The sequence below is a fragment of the Vicia villosa genome, linkage group LG2, assembly GCF_029867415.1.
Source record: "Vicia villosa cultivar HV-30 ecotype Madison, WI linkage group LG2, Vvil1.0, whole genome shotgun sequence".
In the NCBI taxonomy this organism is placed as follows: domain Eukaryota; kingdom Viridiplantae; phylum Streptophyta; class Magnoliopsida; order Fabales; family Fabaceae; genus Vicia; species Vicia villosa.
Genome location: NC_081181.1, coordinates 191,854,222 through 191,862,831, shown reverse-complemented (window position 1 = coordinate 191,862,831; position 8,610 = coordinate 191,854,222). Strand labels below are relative to the sequence as shown.

Below are 8,610 nucleotides of genomic sequence, written 5' to 3'. Positions count from 1 at the left end.
ATGGCAGGGGGCAAAAATGGTAATAACCCAAAAAATTGTATACCATATTGAAGCACTATTTTCGGTTCTGAAACCGTGGAAATTGCTCCGTTAGAGTGAAAATTGAAGAGAATTCTAATGAATTCTCCGTTTAACACCACAAAAGCAACACTTTCTAAATATCTGTATGTTTCAACAATAAAGATTTGGATCTAAGCCATGTTTATCGACAAAAACATAAAAAGTTTGCAAGAACTATGGCAATAATCACAACTTCAATCCCACAATTTGTAAAGATCAGTATTTTATCATCCATATACAACTAATCCAGTCCTCGACAAAAGGTTATAAACTACAAAACATTTCATTCCCCTAACATTCCATTGTGACCCTAACCCCAAATATAATTAACAAATCAATAATTGAATCATCTAAACCCTAAACAATTAGTAATTCTAGCAACAAAAGCAACAACTGAAACAAAATTCCTCATTCTATCAAAATTGAAATTACAGAAAAAAAAAAGCTAAATCAGTTGATTCGATGGCATAAGATTACTGAAGAACACAAGAAAGGGGAAAACGAAAAACAGTGCTTATTGGGCCTGTGATTTTGAGACCTTCGACTATGGCTTCAATCGGAGAGCCTTTAGATTTATAATTCGCTTCTGCATTTCAGTGTTACGCTTTTGCGCTTCGTCTCTGGCTTCATTCTTGATGTGTCTGTGTAGCATGCGACCGTAGATATGGTGAAGAAAGAGGGATGACGGTTGTGTTAGGGTTTGTGTAGAAAAGAGAGAGAGAAGAGAGAAATTGGGACTGAGAGAGAGAAGAAAGAAAAGAGATAGAAATAGAGTAAGGGAGATGGAAGGTGCAGAGATAGAGAAAGAACAAAGAGACAGAGGTGTATCTTGAAAAAGCAAGTGATATATTGAAAAATGAAAAGGTTACATTGAAAACAAACGACATCATACATAATAATAAAGCAAAATGAGTTTTTGGGCAATTTTGACAAGTGTCATGCTCACATCAATTCTATGTTTTACAAACTTTCTAAAAAAGGAAATATTTTATTAAATTTTTTTTTAATTATTTATATTAAGTTTTTTTATTTTATTTATTAGTTAAAGTATATGGAGGGATTCTTGATACACTCAATAATAAAATCCTATTTTACTGCTTCCTATTTATTATATTCCAAATTCCAAATATTCACATATTGGTACTACACATGTGATCTCTAAACCCTTGAAATTTGATATTTTTATTGAAAAGAATTACAACCCTTGCCATTCCTGTACACTCATTAAATAATTTCAAATAACTTATTTTAAATGCACCGTATTTTCTCAAAGGAAGGGGAAACAACATTGGAATGCTATTCATTTCAATTTTTAAAGCAAACAGTTGAAGCACTCATGTGTGGTCTCATTCTATTTCCTTTCTTTCATCTTCCCCCATCCTCTGCTATAATGAATTCAAACAATTTCCAATTTTTTTATTCTTCCAAGTAATTTTTGATTTCAAGTAGTGGGGTAACTATAAATTGATAATCTGTTTTTTTTTTTACCTATTTTGATTTTCTTTTCTTTTAATTTCTGTTTGATGTTATATATGTTTTATGAATGAAGTTCTAGGGTTTTGTTGTTTCTATGATTCGTTTTTTGTTTGTTTGATTTGGTGTGTTTTTTTCTTCAGTAAGCAGGATTATGATTATGGGGCGTACGGAAGTTTGGTAGGGGAAATTGATTGGAGGGGTTCACAAAAATATAAAATCCTTAAATCTGTGAAGAATAAGGTGAGTTATATGTAGATTTTTACCTTTTTTAACAAAGAAGAGTGCTTACTTAGACAGACTTTGATTTTTACAATCACATTACAATATGAATTATTTTTATTTATCGATTACTAATGTAATAACATGGCTTTCTAAATTTTACTAATTTTTATCTGCTTGATATTATTTTGCAAGGAACACTCTATCTGCTTGATATTTAACTTTTTTTTGTAGATTTTATTTTGTTTCTGTTTTTTTATTTATTTTTATTTGATTTTTATTTAGTTATAGATATTCATTAATTAAATAATAATCAGTCAAAATATTGTTTTTTGCCATGAACGGTTCTTTGTTTCTTTTTTAGGTTAAGTTTGTTTTTTAGTTATTTTTAAATAAAATAAAAATTAAATATTTTTTAAGTTATTTGTTGTTTTTATTAAATAAATTTTTTAAAAAACTTAGTTAAAGAAATTTTAATTTTTTTTTTTGAAAGAATGGGGTGCTTCTTTTCCCTTTTGTAGGATAGTTTCTATTTTATTTAATTGTTATTCATTTAATTTAATTTTATTAATAAATTTTAATTATTGATAAATAAATGAATCATAATAGTGTTGGATTTGGCCTTTTACTTTTCTTTAAAAAAATGATAATCAAACTTTTTAGAACTTGAGCGCCCCTTTCCTCTTTTGGTCTTTTGATTAATAAATAAGAAATGCCCAAATTATTTTATGATTTACAAAAAAAATTAGTTAAATAAACTTTTTATGGATACTATCGATAACAATAATATTTTATCTATACAATGATGATCTTACTATAAATAAAATTTGTAAATTATAAATATTTTTAAAATATTTTTTTATTTAAAAAATATTTAACCCGTGCCTCGCACGGGTCTAAGTACTAGTAACTATTAAAAACTTAAAGAATATGATATTAGTATTATATTATAAATTATAATTAATAATTAAATATCAAAAATAAAATTATGATTAATTATAGGAACCTTTCCATTAATAGTAAAATTAAAAATAGCATGGAGTCTTAAAAACTTGACACTTGTCAAATTTGCCCAAATTCTCATCTAGCTTTATTATATTGTATGATTATTCACATCTTTCTCTCTTCATATTGAAAATGACAATTACATTGATAAGGGGCATGCAGTGGCAAACACTCAAGATAGAATATCACTCCGAGTAAAACAAATATCTATATATTTATAACTTAAAACGAAGCAAATCTTTCAACATAAATTTAAAATTATAAATTTAAAGAAGTCCTCCAACCTAAAAATAAATTCATTAACATTATTTACATACATATAGGGAGCATATCAAGAAATATACCAATAAATATACAAGTTCCAACTAAAAAACAAACTGTGCCTTTAATTGTCTATAACTTTCATCTTCAAGTTTCCATCTTCAACCCTTCCATACTACCTTTAATCTTTACCAGCAACTGCAAGAAAATAAAGAAAAAAGGATAAGTAATAGCACAATTCAGCATAGATAATATTATATCTAAAATTATTTTAAGGCCCCAAAAAATACACTACCTGGAGGATCTCCTTACATTAGTGAAATTGATTGATACAATGCTGTGATAATGGTGGATTACATAACTTTTACATTTAAAACAGTAAATCAACAAATCAACATAATTTAATAACATTAATGAACATACCACTAATATGGCAGCAGCAATGGTTTTCATTCTCATCCCATGACTCTCCAAGTGACCTACAACACCATACCACCAACCTACCATAAAGATAGCAATGATTTACTACTTACTAATATAAGATTTTGAATCATACAAAGTCTCTTTTATTATTAATTAACATGGTATTAGAGATAAAGTTTAGAAGAATATCAATATCATCATATGGAAAATGAACAGACCATAAGGATATTTTTTGTTTTTCCTTCACTAAATCTCTATGTGATCACCAGGATGCAAATTATTCAAACAATTAGAGACATGAATATCATGTGAACAAGTATCAAGAATAATGATAATGTTTTCCTCTTATCGACATGGGCAATCGAGAAACATAAGTATTGAACAAGAGCTATAGAAAACAATCAATATTCAACCACTATAGTCTCTAAAAGGGCAGCTCAGTCCACATGGGCAGAAGGGGGGGGGGGGGGGGGGGGGGGGGGGGGGGGTCACAACATTTTAGCCAAGCCATTTTCAGAATCACAATCTATACTAACAAAAGCTTAAAAAATCTAAACTTGCAGGAAAAATCCACTACAAAACATTTTAGCCAACCTCAGTGATATTGATCTAGAGATCCTGGCAGTTGTCATGTACCTTAACACATATACTAATAGCAGGTTACTAGATCAATCAGAAATCAAAGTTAAAGATTATAAAAAATATATTGCTTTAGTTCTTTATTTTACCTTATAAAATTTGCTGAAAATGTTGCAGAACAAATGAAGGGAATGTATGCTTGTTTCACAAAACCAATCATCATTGCTAGAAACAAAGCCTTCTTTTCTAGCATGTCTTACATGATCAAAAATTGGAAATAGAACTCAATGGAAAATACTCTCCCAAAATGATGAATAGAACTTGCTACCTCTTTCATCCATCAAATCAAACAAGACTTCAAGTGCTCGGTCACATCCAAAGTTGAGTCCAAATTAGCATCAACGTGCATTAAAGCACCTCCAGGAATAAGACCCTTAACAAACAAATGAAAATACTTAGAGAAAAAGCAATATCAATATCAATGCCAAAGTTTATCTTTTAAGTGTTGAGTCAAAGAAAAAAAACAGGTTAGCTTCAAATATTTTGTCATCTCTCAACTTTGAGATCTCATATATAAAGGGAAAGATATAGGATTGTATAACATTACAAACATACACCAGACCCAGGCTTTACAAAGACCAGCAAATGATATTGACCCTAAGATATGGGATTGTATAACATTACAAACATATACCAGACCCAGGATTTACAAAGACCAACAAAAGATATTGACCCTAACTAGAAGAATACCTTTGCATATAGGGAATTGAAGAAGACATCAGATAATCCGTTGCTAGTTACGAAATTGAAGATCTACATATAACTGCATCCAAAGAGAGAGCAAAGTAAAACATTGATAAGAACCAAATTACAAAGCATGACAGTATAAATAAATTGTTGTTATGGCCTTAAAATGTGAACCAAAACAGAACCACACCCATATAAACCGCACCAAATCATCAAGGTGACAATGCAAGGTTCACTCGACAAAGCAAGGTGACTCAACACATAGAGTGTTTGCTCTTTGTCGATAACCATAATACTATGATTTCTGAACCATACTGAAAAGGTTCACAATACAATAAGATCATAGAAAAAACCTCACCACAGCGGACACCTTCAAGAATCATTTAGATTTTGGCTGAACATCTTCAAGAATGACCATACACTTTGCCTTCAATGAGAACAAAGACTGATTTGTCTTTGGTATCTACAAGCTTCATACATAATGATTAAAAGGATATATCATATATGTAAGAAAATGCAAATAAAATCTAAGCAAACTTGCTATCAATCACATTGTTAAACTCAAAATTAGAGAAATGAAGAATGCCAAATGTGAAATATACTTGATACATCCACTCAAATGTGTCAGTACAACTTTTGAAGCATGACATATCACAACCAAAAGACAAAGCTCACCAACGGTCCAACACAAATGCAAACCGAAGAAAGAGAACAAAGACATAGTATAGAGAAAAGGAATAATGTGACCTTACGGTGAAATAGAGTACATCGGAGTTTTTAGGGTTGTGTTTTTTAAGAGAGAAATTGAGATTTGGAGGGTTTGGCTTTTAAATCTCTATTCTTATTTTGAGAGAGAAACAACAATTTTAGGGTTAACAATGGAAGAAGAATGGTAAACGGTGGCCGATTGGTGAGTTTTTGTATGAAATAATAAAGGGTTAACAATTGAAGATGGAAGAAGAGTTTGGTTTTTTTATTATAAAAGTGATTCGTGATAGAGAAGATATTTTGGTGGAGCTTTTAACCTAAATAGAAGGGTTACTGAAAAGAATAGAAAGAACAATTTTATCTTAAATTATTTAGCTTTTTGACTTGGCGACAATGAAAAATTAAACCAAAATGAAGGAGGGAAGAATCCCGCATGCTGACTCAGTCCTATACTTCCTATAGCTACGGTTAATTATACCTATACCAACGACATGAAAAACTGTTAGTAAAAGATGCGGTTGGTATATGTCAATTTTCTTGTAGTATGTGTATATATATATATATATATATATATATATATATATATATATATATATATATATATATATATATATATATATGGGACGACTCAAGTGAAAATACTTGGTTATTATGAGAATTGAGAACAATGAATCACGATCATTAAATCTTGATTCTGTTAACTTTAATGGACTGGATTGGTTTTTCTTTCTATGATCCTTAATATTTATTTTAAATCAACATACAAAGAGAAATCAATTCAGTTCATTAAAATCAACAAAATCAAGATTTAATGGTCATGATTTATTGTTCTCATTTCTCATAATAATCAAGTGTTCTCACTTGAGTCGTCCCATATATATATATATATATATATATATATATATATATATATATATATATATATATATATATATATATATATATATATATATATATATATATATATATATATATATATATATATAGGGATAGGATCAAATGACACCAAGGTGTCAAAGTTTAATTTGACACCAAAATCTCAACCGTTAAAAGAATTGATCTAACGGTGATACTAAATGAAATAAAATAATAATAAAAAATACATAGCATATTTTTCTCCTAAAAAATAGGCTATTTAGTATCACTGTTAGATCAATTCTTTTAACAGTTGAGATTTGATGTCAAATTAAACTTTGACACCTTGGTGTCATTTGATCTTATCCCATATATATATATATATATATATATATATATATATATATATATATATATATATATATATATATATATATATATATATATATATATATATATATATATATATATATATATATACACTAGCGTCCAAACGGACACCTCGTGCCCGTTTGTCCACTTTTTTAATGCCCACAACAGAGAAATATAAAAGCGTGTATATCTTTTAATGACGTTTTATTATAAGTCATCTTAAGAAATAGACGCAATTAGTATAATTAAAATCAAGACAATAAATACATATTTTAATAGAATTTTAGTGAATTTTCTATATATCTAATTCTAAAAACTTAAATATATCTCTCTCTAATAGAATTTCTTATATATATATATATATATATATATATATATATATATATATATATATATATATATATATATATATATATATATATAATTCTAAAAACTTAAAAATCTCTCTCTCTCTATATCTTTTTTTATCTTTCTACGTATATGATAGCAATTTTCCTCTCTGCTTGATTGATTGTGATTTATTCATTCTGTAACCTTTTTTTCTCATGATTTGTATGGGAAAAACATAAAAACACACAAAAAAGTGCGTAAAATTTTAAATTACAGTTTTATGAGGGAATGTTATGAACAAATTGAATGATATGTATAAGAAAATGTTTTACTTTTTTGTGTAGTAAGACATCAAAATGTATAAAATGAAAGAGAAAGTTACTTGTACTTGAAAAATTGAGATAATTAGGAAAGAATATTAGGCGTGAGCATAATCCACTCACTTAACTTCCTAACTTCCTCTTTTATGGTTAAGTTTTCTTTTTTTTACTTTTTTTTAATTAATAAAAAAATTGAATTTTTAAAAAATATTTGACAAAATTAAAAAGGTAAATTTGGAAGAAAAGAAATAGGTCAGTCCAAAAGGGTGTATCCCCTTTATATATATATATATATATATATATATATATATATATATATATATATATATATATATATATATATATATATATATATATATATATATATATATATATATATATATATATATATATATATATATATATATTCCACTTATTTGGATCGGAGAGATCTAGCTTTGTTTAACGTTGGTTTCTGTAAAAATAATTATTATTTGCTTCGTCCCACAGTTAGTGACCCAGTCCACTATTTCATTCAGATTTAAAAAAAATGATTAAATGTAAGAGAGAGTAATATTTTTACTATATCACCCTTATTATGTATTGAGAATGATAAAATTTTTATTAATTAGAAAATAAAAATGAAAAATAAAATGAATCATTCATTTTAAAATATTATTTTATTCAAAATGGATCAATGGGACCGAGAGAGTAGATTTGTGTGGATGGTGAGGTTGAAGTTGTTGTAGTTGTTTGTATTTACTTGTGTACTCTCTCCATTCTCTTTTATCTCTAAGCCAATTTTATTTTTTAGATTTATTTAATAAATAATATATTTTGATCATTGTTTTAAAAATCAAACTGAAGAAAGAACCGTTAAAACATGCGGGTCATGGTTCAATCAGTTCAACCGTAGTTAAACCATTTATTAAATTTTAACTAAGAATAAATAAATATATTATTAAATATCTTAATAAAATACGATACTGATAAACAAGTTTACAAAATAAGAAGAATGCAAAATAAGACCCAATAACAAATCATAAAATTGATTAAGGACCAATATGTATATATTTGTCCTAATTGCTTAACTCAAAACCATTACTTCTTCATCAGTATAATTTTTCACATCTCTTTAAAGACCAACAACGTTATCCTATGTCTACAAACATTACTTTATTTCTTCTCTTTTTATTACATTTACATTGTCCTGTGTCTTTTAATTTTATTCTTTATTTTTCATCTATACAATTTTAAATATTTGCTATAATTATTT

At 27.4% G+C, this 8,610-nt stretch overlaps 1 long non-coding RNA gene across 1 annotated transcript; it reads right to left on the bottom strand.

Annotated features, from left to right (window-relative positions):
• Positions 1-2,999: 2,999 nt before the first annotated feature.
• Positions 3,000-5,767, bottom strand: LOC131647761 (uncharacterized). Its single transcript, XR_009297940.1, has 5 exons — positions 5,129-5,767; positions 4,774-4,846; positions 4,173-4,456; positions 3,445-3,521; positions 3,000-3,219 (listed from the first exon to the last, which is right to left on the bottom strand). It is a non-coding gene; the product is annotated as an uncharacterized LOC131647761 (long non-coding RNA).
• Positions 5,768-8,610: the final 2,843 nt, after the last annotated feature.